The following is a 19,459-nucleotide window of genomic DNA, read 5'->3' as shown; positions in this document are numbered from 1 at the left end:
GGGATAAAAAAAACTCTACAATTCAATTCTGTCTCTACACGTAAATAAACACGTTTTAGTTCATCGTTGTATTGGGCCTTGCACACCGACAGCATGATGCAGCAACAGCTGTTGGAGCCAAGCAAGAACCCTGGACCGGTTTTGAATTATTTTGAATCTCGTCGGGAAGAGTTAGGGCTGGCTTAGCGAGAAACAGACGAGGAAATCTGGGCCCACACACCACCACCAACACCACCACCAACACTACCAACACCACCAACAACACTACCACCACCACCACCAACAACACTCACCACCACCAACAACACTGTCACCACCACCAACAACACTGTCACCACCACCAACAACACTGTCACCACCACCAACAACACTGTCACCACCACCAACACTACCACCACCAACACTACCACCACCAACAGCACCACCACCACCAACAACATCAACAACACTACCACCAACGACCCCCGATGCACAGCCGGGATGAGAGGGGGGAGGAGAGGGTCAGAGGGCATCTACGAGGAGCAAGGGGCCCATGGCGAACACAGGAGCCTGGGAGTCTGCCTCGTCGACTGCGGGAAGGGGAAAGGGCGCGGCCCTGCAGTTGCTTGCCAAACACCCCCATCTATGCTCAAGGTATTTTGGTCTACTCTTCCACGAGTGCCAGACGCCCTTGAAGAGGTGGGATATTAGCCACACACTATCCCCCACCGCACGAGCACTGTGGTGTGCCCTCATACTGCTGGGTGGTCACAGGCGGAGGAGGGATTTAAGAAACGACCAAGACCATTGTTTCAGTACAACGGGCAGGTGCGTTCAGTTCCGCCGCGTGCTTCTCTTCGCCTGTGTAGTTGGGAGCACAGAGTTACGCAGCTGGGAATTGCGAGCTCATACTTGTAGGAACCCACTAGTTCCACCAGCCCACAGGGGATTGTACTGGTAGGAACCTCCTGGTTACACCAGCCCACAGGGGATTATTGTGTCCGTCGTGCATGGAAGGGCTGGGTGGGGAGGGGCTGGGTGGTGAGGGTAGGGCTGGGTGTGGAGGGGGCTGGTCACCCCGTGGTGCCCTTATAAAACTCAACGTTTAACCTACTCACGCCGGCTTGTGCCCGCCGTCACAGTCGGGCATATTTGCGGAATACACCACGCCGCCGTTGACTCTGGCCATTGACCGAGCAACCCAACGTTCCTACCAGCTCCCTCCGCAGGAATGTGTTTTTAATCAGCCAGTAGATGCGTTTTAATCTATCCAGCAGAAGCCTCGCTGAGTCGAGAGACTTTGCTCTTCACCGGGATGTTTGCCCGACTAGTTTTCCCAGTAACGAGCGTTTAAGTGTGTGGGCGGATACCACAGTAAGGACCACGGCAGATTCCCCTGGCTTGTGAGCGTGGGATCATCATCAACCATGGTCAATCCACTGCTGGATGAATGCCCCACCATCCCACCAAGCCGCTTGCAGCAAACAATCCATCGATACACACTGTGTGTATCTACAAAGACACCAGGACCCTGAATGATCCCAGTACAAGCCGAGCGGCTGGGTGTGTGCGCCCATTACAGAGCGTCTGGTGTGTGTGTGTGTGCGCGAGCTCGCCAGTGGCCTGGGAATACCAGACGCTCTGAGCAGGTACGGTGAACCCTTTTGCAGAAGCCGCACACATCTGTGCCTTGCCCTTGCCTCTCCCAACCCTCCCTTGGGCCTGAAGAGCCCAACAATAGGAAGCGACGCTTTTGGCAGACGCACGCGCGCGCGCCTCAAGTGACATTCCGGTGCAATTCAAATGGGTCGCAAATCCCCGAAATCCTACTTATCATACGTGGCCACAAATCTTGAGTATTGAATTTGATATTGGTGGATCGCAGAAACTAAGCAGTATTTCGAGGCTTCTTAGTGCTTGTGTAATGATTGAAAAATGACCCCAAGCCATATGCAGCCTTAATGGATATTTGTGTAATCCATAGTAGGGTTCATTATGGTGTAACTAATAAATAGTGGCTCTTCTTATAGTATTGTCGTCGGAGTCATTACACTTGGAAGGGACTCCCTGAGAATACTATGTAGGCTTCGGCTGCGACGTGGCAGTACAACAATGGATTCTTGAATCCGTGTGTGCGGAGTTATTGAGTGCGACCACTTCGCATTTGTGGTTCGTTTTCTCCCCGTTCTATGGCCTCCTTCCACATGAGGGCACTTAGACATTGATCTGGATTCATTGTCACCCGGTGTGTTTTGCAGGTTGTTATCGCATGCTTTGCGGCACGATGTCCGACGTTTCGCTCCACCTCTTGGTCGGAGATTCTTTAGGCACTGAGGCTATTCAGCACATCCACACAACCCAGGCTGTAGTGCTACCCGTACCTTGAATTCGGCCAAACAATGCGACATGCAGCAGGGCCCTCCTGAAAAAAGTGTCTACAAGTTGAGACTTTTCCAGGGTCTACACGTGGCATCAGTGTTAGATTCTTACTGCATCTATATGGGGGGAGGGGGGAGGCCTTATTATCACACATCATGGCGAGGTGAGCGGAGCACATTATGTCGTGGCAATTGTGGGGTGATAATAAATAAATATGTATTTCACATTGTGTTAATGATCAACTCGCTCTCAGCCAGCCTGCTAAAGGTCATGGACTGGTCGCTATCGAGCTCAATTGCCGTGGCTGCATTTGGGCACTGTGTGTGTGTGTACGTGTGTACGTGTGTAGTAACGCTTATGACTCGTTCACACCGGAGTTGGAGGCACACTTGTTTATTTAACACCACACGTTGTGACATACACACTGAGGGGGTATCGGCCCCCTCACCCGTCTATCTGAGGACACACCTCTAGGCTAACCCTAGCCTGCCTCTGAGTCCTCCTCTAATGGGCTAGGGGAGGCTATCTTGGCCCGACACTGGTCAGTCGGGCCCGGTACCCAGAGTCCAGACCAGCACTGGCTCTGGCTCTGGTACCACGCCACTGGCTCGAGCCTGCGCGGTCCTGATAAGGACGGCGTGCCAGGGGGAGACCAGGGCTCTATCTAGGACGTCTTCCTCTTCTCTTCTTAGCTAACACAACACTCCCGAGCCCTTCGATACATTCCCCTTTTATACCCAACCCCTCCCTGAGGGGTGGGGCCCCGGGGGATCATAATGACCGAATCGACCCCCCAGGGTGTCTGGCGCGGACGTCGCAGAGGGCACCTGCTTGTGCACACATGTAGCCCCGCCTACTGTGTTTGTTTACCATAGGCTGCCATGCATAACGGGCTCTCTCTCTAACACCCCTACATCACTCCCCCCCGCATAGCATGCAGCCGTCCCGGCTGCCAACATACAAAAATTTGACAATAAAGGTGCCTTCACCCCCTGACCGCGCGTGTGCCTCACTATTTTTGAACAATAACAGGAACCAGAACAAGAACGCAACAGCAAGGTGAGAAACAACCCGTCGCACCCCCCCCGAATAAATACGAATTCCGTAAAAAAAACAGCCTATATACAATCAGCAGGGAACCCACCACGCACACACAACACACGGTGAACCCAACATATGTACATCCGAGGAGCGAGGAACACACCACCCACACAACACCCAATAAACACAACAGCTATGTACACATTTTGCCGGCCTCACAACAGTTTGCGCATTTTAGCGCGCGTCCTTGCAGCGGGCCCCTCACACGGGGTAACCCCGCGTGGCGGACCATCAGGTGGCGAATGTCCGTCTTGGGGTGAGCATTCATCCGACTCCGCGTGACCCTTGGCATCCGCAGGCGGGGTGATCGGGCGTGAGCCCGTCACTCCTGATGCTCCTGAAGGTGGCACAGCCGGCAAGGCATTAGGTGAGAGCGACGGAGACGGACCCAGCGAGTCGGCCGACCCCCCCACACGTTTGGCCACGCGCGTGTGAAGTGGGATTGTGTACCGCCGCGAAGGGTTTTAACCTAGAGGGGTGCACGAACCATCTCCGCTTCCCCCACTTTATGCGCACGCACTGCGGACGTAACACCTCCACCACTTCCACAGGGCCCCGCCACGGCCGCACCAGTTTAGAGGAGGTCGCCAGTGGCACCTGGGGGCAGTGCAACCATGCCTTGTCCCCCGGCTTCCACTGCAGTATGTGCGCTCGACTCAATCTGAGGCGCTCATTCGCCTTCTGACGGAGGTCAGAGTTTTGCATTGCAGCATCCCGTGCCTCGGTCAATTTGTCCAGATTAAATTTAACATGGTCAGCCAGATTAGTTTTTCCCTGCGGCACGGGGATCCGCAACTGGGCACGAACAGGCGGGTCTGGTTCTCGGCCGTACATGAGGTAAAAGGGAGAAAACCCCGTAGCTGCATGGGGTGCCATCCGGTACGCCGCCAAGACCCCCTGAATTTGTAGGTCCCAATCCGTTTGCGAGTCCGAAACTTGTTGTGATAACATGGACGAGATGGTGCGATGCAAACGTTCGACCATCCCGTCAGTTTGTGGGTGATATGGGGAGGTCCGAATTTTCTTTGTGCCCAGGAGATCGCAGACTTGTCGGAGTAGTTTACCGGAAAAATTCCTGCCCTGGTCGGTCAGCAACCTCTCCGGAGCACCCTTGTCCAGGACATAACCCTGAACAAAGGCCTCCACGATGGCTGCTGCCGACTGGTTGGCCAGAGGCCAGGCCATAGGCCAGCGTGTAAAATACTCGACACCAGTCAACAAATATCTATTCCCCCTGGGGGTGGCGGGGAATGGTCCCAAAATGTCCAGAGCGACCAGCTCGTTTATCCTGGACACCTTGATCGATTGCAAAGGCGGGTTAGACTCCCGTGCCGGCGGTTTGCGTTGTGCACATTGAGGGCATGATCCCAACAAATCCCCAACATCCCTCGTCATGCCAGGCCAATAAAAATCAAGTTGCAACAAGGCGAGAGTCTTTTGGGTCCCCAGGTGTAGGAGGCGCTCATGAGCGGCCCATACCACCCTACCCCGCAACCCAGTAGGGACCACCAGCCGATGTCGACGTGACTTCCCGTCCCAATGCATCAGCAGACCTTGGCACATTTCCCATGCGTCGGAACCACCTCTTTTCCCCCCCCCCGCACCGCCAACGCGACGTCGCCACCCGAGGAGGGAGACATCCTCCATCTGGAGGCGCCCCCATTCAATGACGGGCAACCCCAACAGGGAATCTTTGCCCTGTTGTTCGATCGAATTAGGAACCAGTGCATCGTCGTCGTTGGCGGCCGCCAAGACAGGTACCGATGTGTCCCCTGGAGGCCTGCAACGTCCAGACCCCAGGAGGCATGCACACTCGGAGGCGGTTGGCAAGCGTGACAGAGCGTCCGCGTTGGTGTGGCGAACGCCCTTACGGTATGTGGTTTGGAAATCGTAATCCTGGAGGACCTCCAACCATCGGGACAATTGTCCCGATGGCTGTTGAACCCTCAGGGCGTACTGCAGTGCCGCATGATCTGTGCGGACGGTGAAATGCCGACCGTACAGATATGGGCGATACTGTTGGACGAAATGGACAATTGCCAACAGTTCCCTACGGGTGACACAATATCGTTGCTCCGCTGGAGACAACACCCGACTGCCGTACGCAACCACACGTTCCACGCCGTCAACCACCTGGGAGAGCACGCCCCCAATACCCGTGTTGCTCGCATCGGTGTCGAGCAAAAACGGTTTTGAAAAATCAGGGTAAATCAGGGGGGGAGCGTTTACCAAAGCATCCCGAAGGGAGCAAAAAGCAGCTTCCTCCTCCTGACCCCAGCAGAACCGAACCCCTTTAGATGTTAAAGCATGTAGGGGTTTGGCGATAGTCGCAAAATTAGCGACGAAGCGTCTATAATACGACGCAAACCCAATGAAACTCCTAACCTCTCCCACTGAGGTGGGAGTCGGCCAGGAGCTAACACACTGCGTTTTGGCGGGATCGGTAGAAATACCTGAGCGCCCCACGATGTGCCCCAAATAACGCACCGACTCGCGTAACAAATGGCATTTTTGGGGCTTAAATTTCAAATTAGCAGCCCGCATCTTTAGGAAAACTGCCCGCAACCTCTGGAGATGTTCCTCAAAAGTTTTGCCAAAGACAATGACGTCATCCAAATAAATCAGGCACGACTCCCATTGCAATCCAGCCAAAACCAATTCCATCAACCGCTGGAAAGTTGCCGGCGCTGAGTGTAAGCCCATCGGCAACCGGTTGAATTGAAACAGGCCGTGCGGAGTACGGAAAGCAGTTTTAGGCTTTGAATCATCGTCCAGAGGAAGCTGCCAGAATCCCGAAAGTAAGTCCAATGTGGAGAAGAATCGCGCTCCCGCCAAGGCGTCAAGCGATTCGTCCATCCGTGGGAGCGGGTATGCGTCGGCAACCGTAATTTTATTAAGGCGCCGAAAGTCAACGCAAAACCGCAACGAACCGTCCTGCTTCTTAACCAGGACGATCGGCGCTCCCCAAGGGCTGTTGGAGGGAGAAATGATGTCGGCGGCTAGCATGTCATCAACAGCCGATTTGACATGGTCCTTTTCGGCGGGACTCAACCGAAAAGGATTCTGGCGTATTGGCGCGCTGTCACCCGTATCAATATGGTGACGCAGCAGATGAGTGCAGCCCAAATCGTATTTATCCCGACTGAAAACGTCGGAAAATTCCCTCAGTAGTGTCTTAAGACGTTGGCGCTCTAAATTTGACAGGTCCGTCGATCCCGCGCAAAGCGCCTCGAGCCACCCTTCATCGCTGTCCGAATGTGGTCGCGGTGCAGGGACAGCGCCGACATGACTCGCGACGGGTTCCTCACAGGGCACCGGCGTTGCGTGAGCAAGCACGGTCCCCTGTGGGACCACCACCGTCTGCGAGCCCACATTGAGGACCGCGATGAAGGGTTCTCCTTCCCCTCTCACTATGGTCTGGGCCGGGAGTAAATTAGGTCCACTGACCCCGGCCCTAGACGGTCCCAGCAGAACCCCTTGAGCCCCAATGCCCTTAGCGAAGGGCCGCCGAAGTTTCAAAGGAATTAACATTTGCGCCCCCGGAGGAACGCGCACCGTTCTATCTACGAACGCCGGCACCGTCGCGAACGCCGTCCGGCTCGTAGCGGGGAATGGCAGAAACGCCATGCGTCGGCCCGATGGGAGCTCAATGCATCCCTGGTCGATTAATATCCTAATCGGCATTTTGGCCAGGAAATCCGTCCCCAGCAGGCACGGAACCGCCAGCGAGGAGGAAACAAAAATCGGCCCAGATAATTTAATATCCCCGACACAAATTTGGGCTCGAATCTGTCCGATGATGCCAAGTGAACCCCCGTTAGCAGCAAAGAATGGCACATTAACAGGCATCAAAGGACGGCTCTGGACAGGGAGAATGTTATAAATCAACTCCGAAATAATGGTCGCCGATGCTCCTGTATCGACCAGGATGCGCACCTCCACCCCATCGATGTGACCCACAACGGCCGACGACCCCGACGACGCGGCTACAACCCGATGGGCCAACACGGACCACTGGCTGGGTTCAATGTGAGTACCCAGAGCGGTGCGTGTTGGTGCCATGGTACGCGATATTGGCCCCCCCTTCGCTGCGGTGTTTGAGTGTGCGACGGGCGTGTGCGTGGGCCAAACGTGAGGGGTGCCGCGACTCGCCGGATTATGATGGTGGAGCTTGTGACGAGGGCCAGCGTCCCGTTGAGGCGTCGTCCCGCGCTGCCGAGGAGAGCGGCACCCCGAGGCGACGTGGCCCCGGATGCCGCAGTTGTAGCAGCGTGGAAGCGCTGGTGGCGACGATGGACGTTGTAGATGGCTCGAACCGGCCCGGTCCTCCCGCGCTCCCGCTCCGTGCTGCCGTCGATGGTTGACGGCGCAAACCTCTTCCGCCGGGAGGGTGGCCGCAGCGACGGCGCGCCCGCTCGCCGCCTTGCTGGCCTTCCGTCGTTGAGAGGACAGGTTTGCGTGGAGGAGACGGGCCGCTTGGAGGGAGCGCATTTCTGCATCGTCCTGTGCGACAATGACGATGTCTAAGTCGTCCGCCAGCAAAAGTATCTTCTCTGTCACCATGGCGTCGATCCCTTCGTCGTCCATTCGTGGAAAGGCTTCCTTCGCCAGCGCCAGGAGGCTCGTACGGTACGCCAGGGGCGACTCCTTCGCCCCCCGCTGGCGATCGTAAAAGAGTTGACGACAGTCCGATGGTGGCCCATACACAGCGGACAGCACTTGCATCGCCTTCCGCAGCGTGGAACGCCTCTCCTTCGCTGCCGATGTTAGTGTGGCGAGGGCGTCGCTGTCGAGGAGTGCTGGCAGTGCTCGGAGAGCCTCGGCGTCTGTCCACTGTGCCATCTCCTGGTGAGCGAGGAAGCGCCGCTGGAAGCCGCCCCAGTCGCCCTCCTCGCCCACAAATTCTTTGAGCGGCGGCAGTCGCTGATGTAAGGCAGCGGCTGCAGAGGACGATCGCGCTCCCTCGTCTCCCTCACTCGACTCAGCGTCGGCCCGAAGCAGCGATGGCATCGCCGGTCGCACCCGTGGTGACGCGGCAGGTACTGTACTCCCGCCGTTGGACGCGATGCTTAGAGCGGCCACGCCCTCAACAGCAGCTGCGGCGATGGCGGGAGATTCAAAATGTTGCTCCGTTGAAATGGCGGGAAGGCGCTGTGGTCGTTGGCTGCTGTCGCCTCGTGGCGGTCCCGCAGCCCCCAGCCGCGTGATGTTATCGAGCATGGCGGCTGCGGCGTACAGCAGCTCGGCCAGCTTCGCGTGCGCCTGTCTCAGCCCCTCCGTCGATGGCTCCCCTTCCTCCAGCTGCTGTGGCGTGGATGCACCCAGCCCCGGCTGCTCGATGGCATCTTCAGCCATCTCGGGCTCTCCAACTGCAGCGGTGTCCTCCGCCCCTGGTACTCCGACTCGAGTCGTCCGGCGTGTATCCATGTTCGTACTTTGTTTCACTTCTGACGCCAGATGTAGTAACGCTTATGACTCGTTCACACCGGAGTTGGAGGCACACTTGTTTATTTAACACCACACGTTGTGACATACACACTGAGGGGGTATCGGCCCCCTCACCCGTCTATCTGAGGACACACCTCTAGGCTAACCCTAGCCTGCCTCTGAGTCCTCCTCTAATGGGCTAGGGGAGGCTATCTTGGCCCGACACTGGTCAGTCGGGCCCGGTACCCAGAGTCCAGACCAGCACTGGCTCTGGCTCTGGTACCACGCCACTGGCTCGAGCCTGCGCGGTCCTGATAAGGACGGCGTGCCAGGGGGAGACCAGGGCTCTATCTAGGACGTCTTCCTCTTCTCTTCTTAGCTAACACAACACTCCCGAGCCCTTCGATACATTCCCCTTTTATACCCAACCCCTCCCTGAGGGGTGGGGCCCCGGGGGATCATAATGACCGAATCGACCCCCCAGGGTGTCTGGCGCGGACGTCGCAGAGGGCACCTGCTTGTGCACACATGTAGCCCCGCCTACTGTGTTTGTTTACCATAGGCTGCCATGCATAACGGGCTCTCTCTCTAACACCCCTACACGTGTGTAAGTGTGTGTGTACGTGTGTGTGCGAGAAGGTGGGGAGCGGTAGTGTAGCGGTTATCGCGCTGCGCTACGATTCCTGCTCACGGCCAACACCGGTGACGATTATCTGAACCGGTCCCGGGCCTCCCCTAGGCCAAGTCAGCCTCAAATCAGTACCTGGTGCGATGTGTAAACATCTCCACGAGGGAGACAAAGGCGGTTGGCCGTGGTGTTGGCCACCCATCCCCTCGTGTGCCGTGCTGGCCTTCATAGGTGCTCGCTAGCAGCACTTGCCACAACAGTCTGTTTAGGCTATACGGGGGATCTTTGTCTTTGAAGGGCGGGTGGGCGGGCTGCCCGCGTCTGTTTGTAACCTTGTGTCCCGAACCCCAGCTGGACATGTATGGGGAAACAAAGAGCTTCATAGCTCATCGGATTCCATCCCAGTCATAAATTTTCTGATTCTTGGGGTCCGCCGCTTTTCCACGGTGCTCTTCCCTCCACGTGGTGTGCGGCCGGGGGTGCCACGAGTCCACCCCTACAGCAGTGCCCATCACTCGTGTTCAGAGAGAGGGGGGGGCAGGCACTTTCGCCGATAAGACATCATCGGTGGGTGAGGACCGCCACACATTTTAAACCCATGGGGGGGGGGGGGGGGGGGTTGACAGCAGCACGATGATGATGATTATGTGGGTTTGGTGTTTTTGCATTTTGTGTATTGTCGGGGGCCCGCACTAAAGGTCACCGGGGCCCCCAGTGGCCAGCGGGCCATGCCTATGATGATTGCCACGGTCGAGTTTGGCGGCTCTCTGTCTGTGCCACCAACGGATTGTCCCGGTGGATTCTGCATGGGTTCGTACAGAAGACGGGGATCGCGACGTGCTCCAACCCCCCAGAAACCCCATACTCCCCGCCCCGACTTTGAGCGATAATTGATGACTTACATGGAGACCGCTATACTTACACATAGCATGATTGGCATGGACCCTGGTGCAAGGACTGTCAGAATAAGAGTATTTATAATATACGAGCCTTTTGCCCGTCCAAGGACGGGTGTATTTCAGTAAATGTGAAACTTGCAAGCGAAAAGCAGACCGCCACTAAATGTGCATTGCATCAATTCGTGTACAATTTGTAAGGCCGCGGTGACACAGACCTCTTTAATTTAAAGGTTGTAATCCCTTGTTCATCATGACGTCCTTTTTACTTCAATGTCTCAACAGCGTTACGGAGTTCGCGTGACGTGAGGGTTCTGCCTTTGTAGTGAGGGTTGTGAGTTGACGCCAAGAAGGGGGGAGGAGGCGCCTCTCCCCCCCATGTGGAGTGACGTCACCCGCTAATTATTATTAATGAGGTGGGGGTGTCCATTTGGAAGACGTCAATTTATAATGATTATTAATAAGGGGGGCTGTTCGATGTGGAGTGACGTCACCCGCTCATGATTATTGAGGAAGGGGGCTCCGTGTGGAGGACGTCACCTGGTCATGAAAATTAATGAGGGGGGCTGGCCGACGTGGAGTGATGTCACGCGCGGGACACACAGACATTCTTGGCTCATTATAGTAGTAAATTATAATATATTATTATACTGGAGGAATCACAGATGTGCAGTCGGGGCGTGTCAGAACGTTATTGCAATTAAACAGTCCAAAAACACCATCGGAGTGCAAAGTATAGGAAAGGTAAACAAATCACGTTCAAAATATACAAATAAAACGAAACTATGTTTTATCTTACCCGGTAAAGCCCACTGAGCAATTAACTTTTTTTCTTCCCAGAAGCGACCTGGCCGCAAATGATAACTTAACAAAGTGGCTATTTCATGCGGAAATGTATGGCGACTAAATAATCTAAATGCATGTTTCTAAATGTGGGGGGGGCAAAAACGGAGATCCCCTTCAGCCCCGTAGGCCTCTGTGCAAGACTCCACCGCATGCACAATCGGTCGCAGCGCCGTGATGGCGAGATGTTAACTACTTCGCCTGGTACACAGGAGGTCGTGGGTGACATCGCCGTGGTCGCGTTGATTTTTCTCCCGCGTCCTTCGCGGAATTCCCTCCACATTTTAGAAACGTGCGTTTCGTGTATTTGGCTGCGATCAATGTCCATACGATGAGCCACTTCGTTGAGCTATCATTTGTGGCCAGGGCGCTTCTGAAAAGGAACTACATAGCTCAGTGGGGAAAAAAAATAGTTGATAGTTTTTAATAGTAGCAGCCACGCCGGTGGCCTCCACCCAAGGAACAGCGCCCGGCGAGCAGTGGCGTGCCGACCCTGGCGCCCTCCCCTCTCCTCCCTCCCTCCCTTCCCTCCCCTCTCCTCCATCCCTCCCTCCCCTATCCTCCCTCCCCTCTCCTCCATCCCTCCCCTCCCCTCCCTCCCCTCTCCTCCCTCCCCTCTCCTCCCTCCCCTCACCCTCCCATCTACTCCCTCCCCTCTCCTCCATCCCTCCGTCCCCTCCCATCTCCTCCCTCCTCTCCTTCCTCCCTCCCCTCCCCTCTCCTCCCTCCTCTCTCCTCCCTCCCCTCCTTCCTCCCTCCCCTCTCCTCCCTCCCCTCTCCTCCCTCCCTCCCCTCTCCTCCATCCCTCCGTCCCCTCCCCTCTCCTCCCTCCTCTCCTTCCTCCCTCCCCTCCCCTCTCCTCCCTCCTCTCTCCTCCCTCCCCTCTCCTCCCGCGGAACTTTGATCACGCGGCCGAGGGGCGCATTAGGATAAAAAAAAGCTGTCAGCTCGACTTGGCCGCTCATTAAGCAGCATCGAGGGCAAGTTTGCAACGGGCCCATGAAAATAATCACCTGTCAAGCCGCTCACCCCTCCCACCCCTTCCTCTTATTTGATTTCGGCAAAAGCCCTGGTGTTTTGTGCTGTGATTGAGGGAGAGGGTGGGTGGGGTGGGGTGGGGTAATGAGCGGAGCTTTTTGGTATAAGGAGAATGAACAAGAGGAGGAAGAGAAGGAGTGGAGGAGTGGGATAATGATGGAGTATTTTCTTTATCAGCTCAATACTTAGGCGGCGGCCGCTGAGAGGCGGCCTCTGATTTACCGTGACAATGATGAGAGATTGCTGCCTGGGATTTAGCCACGGCGATAACCAACGCGGCTGCGCAGCAACGTCTGGCTCGCCTAACCCATCGCGTGAACAGGGCTCGCTCAGTCATTCATCCCGTGGCATAGGGCCTATAGCCATCGGCCGTGGTTTAGTCCACTGGTGGATGAAGCTCTTCCAAAATCCGCAGCGATATCCTTGCGATCCTACGACTGAGATGGTCCGTGTAGCCTTGAACTGTTGGGACAAGTGCTGTTAGCGAGCACCTCTGAAGGCTGTCTCGGCGCACGAGGGGGTGGGTGGGCAGCACCACGCCCGGCCGCCTTTGTCTCCCCAGTGGCGATGTTTGCACATCGCACCAGGTACTCGTTTGAGGCTGAGTCGACCTAGGGGAAGCCCAGGACGGGCGGAGATAATCGTCCCTGTTGTTGGCCGTGAGCGGGGATCAATCCTGAGCGACCGGGTTCGTAGCACAGCGCGCTAACCACTGCGCCACCGTTCCCCCCACGCTTTTAATTATCCACCGAGCACCTGTGCCCAAGCTGTATATTCACAATTAGGTATGTTGTTGTTTTGCGTTGTCTTAAAAAAAAATTTGTGGCTCAAGTAATGAACCTAATGTGTGCGTGAGTAGGCAATGCCATGTATCCATTGTGCACGCGAAATAATTAGCATATATATAATCTAATTACTCTGTAATTGTTTGCCTACATGTTAAACAAGCTCTAGCTTTGAATTTAAATTTTGTTTTCGCAAAAATAATGTTGTTAATGTTTAACAAAATATATATTTTGGAGTTGAATTATCTCATGGATACAACGCACGTTGAACTTCTTTCGCACCGTACGTAGCCAACCGTGCTAATCGGAGGTACGAGGAATGATATACCCTACACATATACACTACACATGTACATATTATACATAAGTACATCTTCATGAACCATGGTCTATCCACTGCTAGATGAATGCCTTCGCACACCGCCACAATCCATCTTCCTTCTTCCTGCACGTGGGCTGGCCGATCTAATCGCTCCATTAACAAAACAAACTCAGCACACTCGTCAGCAACGTTTCGCGCAATGGCCCTTCTTCATAGCTCCATCTTTGCGTCGGTCGTCCTCTCGGGCACGCTCCCTCCTTGGGCTGCTGTTCCGTCACTTGGATTGTCGCCGCTTCTCGTCGGTTACTTAACCCCTCCACCCCCCAATTTTATTAAATGTGAAAACCGCGTCTCTCTGATCAGCGTTCGTTCCCTGATCCGTGAGCTACTCCCGCTCCATCTCCCTCGGTGTTAACGCCTCATCGTGCTTGCTCGATGCGCTTCGCTGCGATCTTTTTCACCTTTCGTTCCAAATTATTTTACCGCGGTGGGGCGTCCGCGTTTTTTGACCCATTTGAAGTCGAATTGAAAAAAAATCCTTCCTGTGTGGGAACATCGCGACGCTCCTCGCCACGGTCACATTCAGTTTCACGCGCGCACACACACGCACACAAAAGCGCTTGCATCCTCTGCCTTCATTTCGTTCACCTTTATTCGTGTCATCATTTTTTGATCTCCATTTGTCCGTCAATAATTGCCTTGGGTTTATGGACACACGCGCGCACGCATGCGACATGTTGCATATCGCACGCCTCTTCTCGCGGAGACGAACCCTCGCCCACAGTTTCTCGCGTATCGGGAGCAATTGCATTCGAATGCTTCAACGTACGTGGAGGAAAATAATCCAGGCCGCGCGCTGCATGGAAATCACTCGTGGACGGCGCGGCCCTTTTGTGCGCGCCTTCAATCAGAAGTAGCAGAAGGAGGCATTCATTGTAAGCTGGGTTCGTGGGGATGGATGGCCGGAGGGGAGGGGTGGTGGGGGGGCAGTAGAGTCAAGATGAGAACGGCAATTTGCTCGGGAATTGAAACCCTCGGGTTATCTCCATGCTAAACGCGCGTGTAAAAGTCGCACGCGCGCGACTCGATCTTGCGCGCACGTCCACAGCGACGGAGCGAGTCTAGAGGCGGCTGCTGGCGAGACGCCGAGGTAGCACACCGAGCCCGCACCGCCGAGGGCATGGGTTCAAGCCCTGGGCTTTGGTGTCTCGAGATGAGTGGTTCATAATGGCTCTGTCAGAGCAACCAAAAGTGCACACCGCTGAGATTGCCAACCACAGATACGGCATTAGGAGCAGCCGAAATATCTAAAAATGCCCTTCGCCTCGCCTAAGTTGACTCGGCCTTGAATGAGTTACTGCCGCGATGTTTAAACATCAGTGCTAGGTTGAAGCTTTCGTGACTGCAAGGATTCATATTCTTAGGTTTTTTCGGTACACACACACGCACCTTTACATCATCCGCACCTAGTTTACACAACAAAGGCTCATTCCTAACAGCGTGCTTCAGCCGCACCGAACCTCACAAAAATAATATTCAGGGCCTACCTTGGCTCCTCCCACCCTCAACCAGTATATATACAAATACTGTGTTCTTGGAATTTCTCTCACTTTATACAGCTATCGTGCTGTGACGGTCCCACCTGAAGACGGAAGCTCGTGTTGCCTCCGAAACGTCGTGATTTTTATTTTATTTTGTATTTAACTTTTATTAATTTTTATTTTTTACCTACGTGACTTTACCGAAAAAAACCCTAAGAACATCAGTGCTAGGGGCGGGAGGGGGGGGGGTGAGGGAGGGAGATACAAAGGCTGCCTGGAACGTTCCTTATCCACACCCCATATGCCCCTCGTGCGCCGTGCGGTGCCGGGCGTAATAGGCGCTCGCTGACAGCATTAGCCGCGACCGTCGACGTGGCGATCGTGTTCGCGCGCGCGTGCCGACCTCGTGAGTGGCAGCATCGATGATGGGTGGGGGGGGGGGTGCGGATGGACTCGACGTGATGGGTTGGTGGAGGGGTCTGGAGCAAGAATTTCCATCGATCCGTGGGAAATTGACACCCTCTTCTATCACGCCACCTGCAGCGTGAACCCAGAACATTCCACCAGGGGAGCTGGGGGTGAAGTCGATGCTACATGTCGAGTTCTCTCTCTCTCTCTCTGTCCGTCTCCATGGATGCTCCCTTAGAAACGCGAGCGGCAGGAAAGATGTTCAGTAAAGAAAAAAAAATCGCTTTCGCACACGCAACCCTGGATGCATTTCACATTTGCCTGCCGCTAATTGAAGCCTTCGTTGGACAATGGCACGCGCACGGAGAAGCATTCTGGAAGGTGTAGCCGTGTGTGCTGGGTAGAGTATCATTTGGAGTTGTTGAGATGGGCAGCGAGGAGTGGGATCGCTGTGTTGGGTGAGGATGCCAGGTGTGGCGTGTGTGTAGTGGGAGCGGTAGTGTAGCGTTTAGGGCGCTGCGCTACGAACCTGACAACCCTGGTTCGATTCCCGCTCACGGCCAACACCACTGACAGCGATTATATTATCTGAACCGGTCCTGGGCCTCCCTTAGGTCGACTCAGCCTCAAATAAGTACCTGGTGTGGTGTGGAAAATCATCGCCACCGCGGAAGCAAAGGCGGCGGGTGTGGTGTTGGCCACCCACCCTTTTTGTTTTAATATTTATGTTTTTTTTATTTAGAGCCCCTTTATAACATCACATGCTACAGGCCCCGCACTAACTTCATCCGACCCTGGCCTCACGAACCCAACCAGGGGACACGGCTCCCTGGTCAATTTCCCGCTACCGCACTCGGCGCGTCCAGCAAAAACACTACCAGCTGGCGGGGTTCCTCTAAAAATAAATAAAATAAACAACCCCGGGGTGGGGGGCTCTGCGAGCAACTCGAAACATCGCCGCGCTTTAAATGCGCGCTCATCGCCCCTCCTGACAACGGCCGCAGCTCCGCTGGCTCGGATGCGACTCGAACTTAACGGCACGCGCAGAGGAGGCACGCTCCCAGCAGCGTTGGCAGCAGCATGAGCGGCAGCTGCATGAGCAGCAGCAACATCGTTAGCAGCATGAGCAGCAGCATCGTTAGCAGCAGGATCAGCAGCATCGTTAGCAGCAGGATCAGCAGCAGCGTTAGCAGCAGGATCAGCAGCATCGTTAGCAGCATGAGCAGCAGCATCGTTAGCAGCAGGATCAGCAGCATCGTTAGCAGCATGAGCAGCAGCAGCGTTAGCAGCAGGATCAGCAGCATCGTTAGCAGCAGGATCAGCAGCATCGTTAGCAGCATGAGCAGCAGCATCGTTAGCAGCAGGATCAGCAGCATCGTTAGCAGCAGGATCAGCAGCATCGTTAGCAGCAGGATCAGCAGCATCGTTAGCAGCATGAGCAGCAGCATCGTTAGCAGCATGAGCAGCAGCATCGTTAGCAGCAGGATCAGCAGCATCGTTAGCAGCAGGATCAGCAGCCTTGGCAGCAGGATCAGCAGCAGCAACATCAGCGTTAGCAGCAGCAGCAGCGTTAGCAGCATGAGCAGCAGCAGCGTTAGCAGCATGAGCAGCCAGCTGCGTTAGCAGCAGCAACAACAACAGCAGCAGCGGCGGCGGCGACTGTGATCGATGATCAATATTCGATTGGCAGTTGCGGTGGTAGCGTCCGTTTCTAACGGCGAGAAGGACCCCTGGGTTCGATTCCCGATTGGGGCGCCTTTCTCTGCGGCGTTTGTATATTCTCTCCCTGTATGTATGTACTGTATGTATGTACTGTATGTTGAACTTCTTTCGCACCGTACGTAGCCATTCGTGCTAATCGGAGGTGCCGGGTATTCGGGCGAGTTTGTATAGCGGGGAGCAGTGGCGTAGTGGTCAGGGCACTGCGGCTATGAACGCGATGGTGGGCCTCCCCTAGGTCGACTCGGCCTTACATGAGTGCCTGGTTTCAGTGTGTAGACATCGGCATTGCGGAGACGAAGGCGGCCAGCCGTGGTTCTGGCCACACCGCCTGCCATGCGCTGTTCCGGCCTTAATAGGTGCTCGCTAACCCCACTTGACCCACCAGTCTGTTAAAAGCTATGTGGGGGATGTTTGTCTTGGAGTTTGTATGCTATCTCCCTTGTTCTGCATGGATTCCGTCCAGGCTCTGCGGGTTTCGCAAATAGCTAAATCAAACCACCAAATACAATGTAACAAGTATTGGCTAAACATCGCAATGCTGAAAATGTACCTGTAAAAAAATACTCGGTTGGGATTTGCACGGAGCAGCAACATTGGGCAAACTTTAGCAGGACCCTCCTGAAAGAGCCTCGGTGAGGCTGTTCTGGGTAATCCCGCGTGAGAAGAAGAAGAATAATAACAACAACAATAACAAAAAGCAACAATAATACATTGCTTGTGGCTTTAATTACGCCTCGTTCGGTCGTAAAGAAGAAGCAGAGAGTCCGGAATTTTTTCATGAAATCCCACGCCGACCCAGCTGCCCGACAAACAGCCACACGCATCATCCTGTGCCCTCTCTTACGACGGCGAGGAGGTGGAGTGAGGAGGTGCCGGATGAACGAGAGGAAAGGACGAGGAGGTGCAGTGAAGAGGTGGTTGGGAATGGCTGGGAGTGAATGGTAGACCTCTGCTAGCAAGCGCGAAGCCACCACGCACGCCAGCCCACCGTAGCGTGACCTTGGTTATTTTTTTGAGCGTTTTTTTCTCTCTCCAAAAAGCAATATTTTCTAAAGCATCCAAATGTACAGCACATTCCCAACGGCACAATTGGAGAAAGCTGCACACAAACAAAGCCCCGTAACATTAATTTAATTAAAAACGGAATGGAACCTCGCTGCCTCATGTAATGGTCGCGTTCTCTGCCATACCCTCGTTATTGCTGTCCAGTGCCGCGTTATCGCCTCCGCGGCTTATTCCTGCGTCTCTGTTGTGTGCCTCGATTTGCCTCGTCTGATCCTTGGTTTTGTCCAAAGACTCTAAACAAGAACGAGAGAATGTGGCTTTTATTTCATCTTGTCAACGAGAATTGTTTTTAAACACACAACACACGTTCATTATTTCGGTTTTACGAATCGGTGGTTTACAACGCCCTCCCTCCCCAACTGACGGTGGTGACAATAGTAACCACAGAGTAATGTAATTGTGCAGCTGGTGCCTCATGGGATTCATGGCCATGTGGCAGAGCGACCAAGTAGTGATTTTAATAGCTCACAACGAAGCGTGAGATCTCGCGTTGTCCTTTCAACATCCTTCTGCTCGTGTCCTGCCGCCAACAGCCAAATGTTGATCCAGTATCGGGCGCGTGATGATGATGATGATGACGACGATGTGGTCTGGTCTGTAGTCACCGCGAGATCCTTTGGTGGCAGTCCATGTGGGACAGAGATTATCATCGACGGCGACGATGCCAATGAAAAAAAAATGCATATAATTATAATTAATGATTCATTCATCGATAAATGTAATTCTTATCGTGATAACTTTTTTTTACTATACTTTAATTGAATATGTATACCTGAAGGGTGCAATGGTGAGCGCACTGCACCTAAACCCGGCGACCCGAGTTGAATTGCTGACCCAACAGCCAATATCAGCGGTGAGTAGTATTCAAACTAGTTGTGCCTGACTAGCGTTGTGAAGTATGGTTCGTAAAATAATAAAAGGTTGTGAACCTTGGCATGAAATTGAACTTTTCAAGCAGACTCGCAGCACTGAGTAAATGTTTTAAAGGTGCAGACACGTCTGTTACGATGATGATCCTCTTCCACTTTTGTAGAGCTGGTGTCGATGCAGAGCATCAACTACAATATCACATTCAGGCGGCCAAGCCAGACGACGGCGTCAGTCGTAGCGGAGGAGTGTATCATCGCTGCGATGTCTCCTTCGTGTTTGTGGATCATGATGATGATGATGATGATTAAACAAGGCCGCGCTGTTTCCTGAGAGAGTCAAGGAAAGTAATCAAGTAAATTAGGGTCATTCGAGGTTAACAGATTCACTCACGAAGTCCGGTGCCACGTGCAGGTGAGAAATCCTAGAGCTCCTGAGGTTTCACGAAGGATCACCTG

At 54.3% G+C, this 19,459-nt stretch overlaps 1 protein-coding gene across 1 annotated transcript in view; it reads left to right on the top strand.

Annotated features, from left to right (window-relative positions):
- Window positions 1–246: 246 nt before the first annotated feature.
- LOC144717557 (alpha-2C adrenergic receptor-like) overlaps window positions 247–19,459 on the top strand; it is a 61,160-nt gene continuing 41,947 nt past the window's right edge. Inside the window, exon 1 of the mRNA XM_078592965.1 lies at window positions 247–633. The gene's annotated coding sequence lies outside the window, so the exon portion shown is untranslated. The remainder of the gene's footprint in view (window positions 634–19,459) is intronic.

The sequence above is a fragment of the Lampetra planeri genome, chromosome 4 (genome assembly GCF_965212315.1).
Source record: "Lampetra planeri chromosome 4, kcLamPlan1.2.h2, whole genome shotgun sequence".
Taxonomy (NCBI): domain Eukaryota; kingdom Metazoa; phylum Chordata; class Hyperoartia; order Petromyzontiformes; family Petromyzontidae; genus Lampetra; species Lampetra planeri.
Note: the sequence above shows the minus strand (reverse complement) of the source record. Positions and strands in the feature narration are given on the sequence as shown.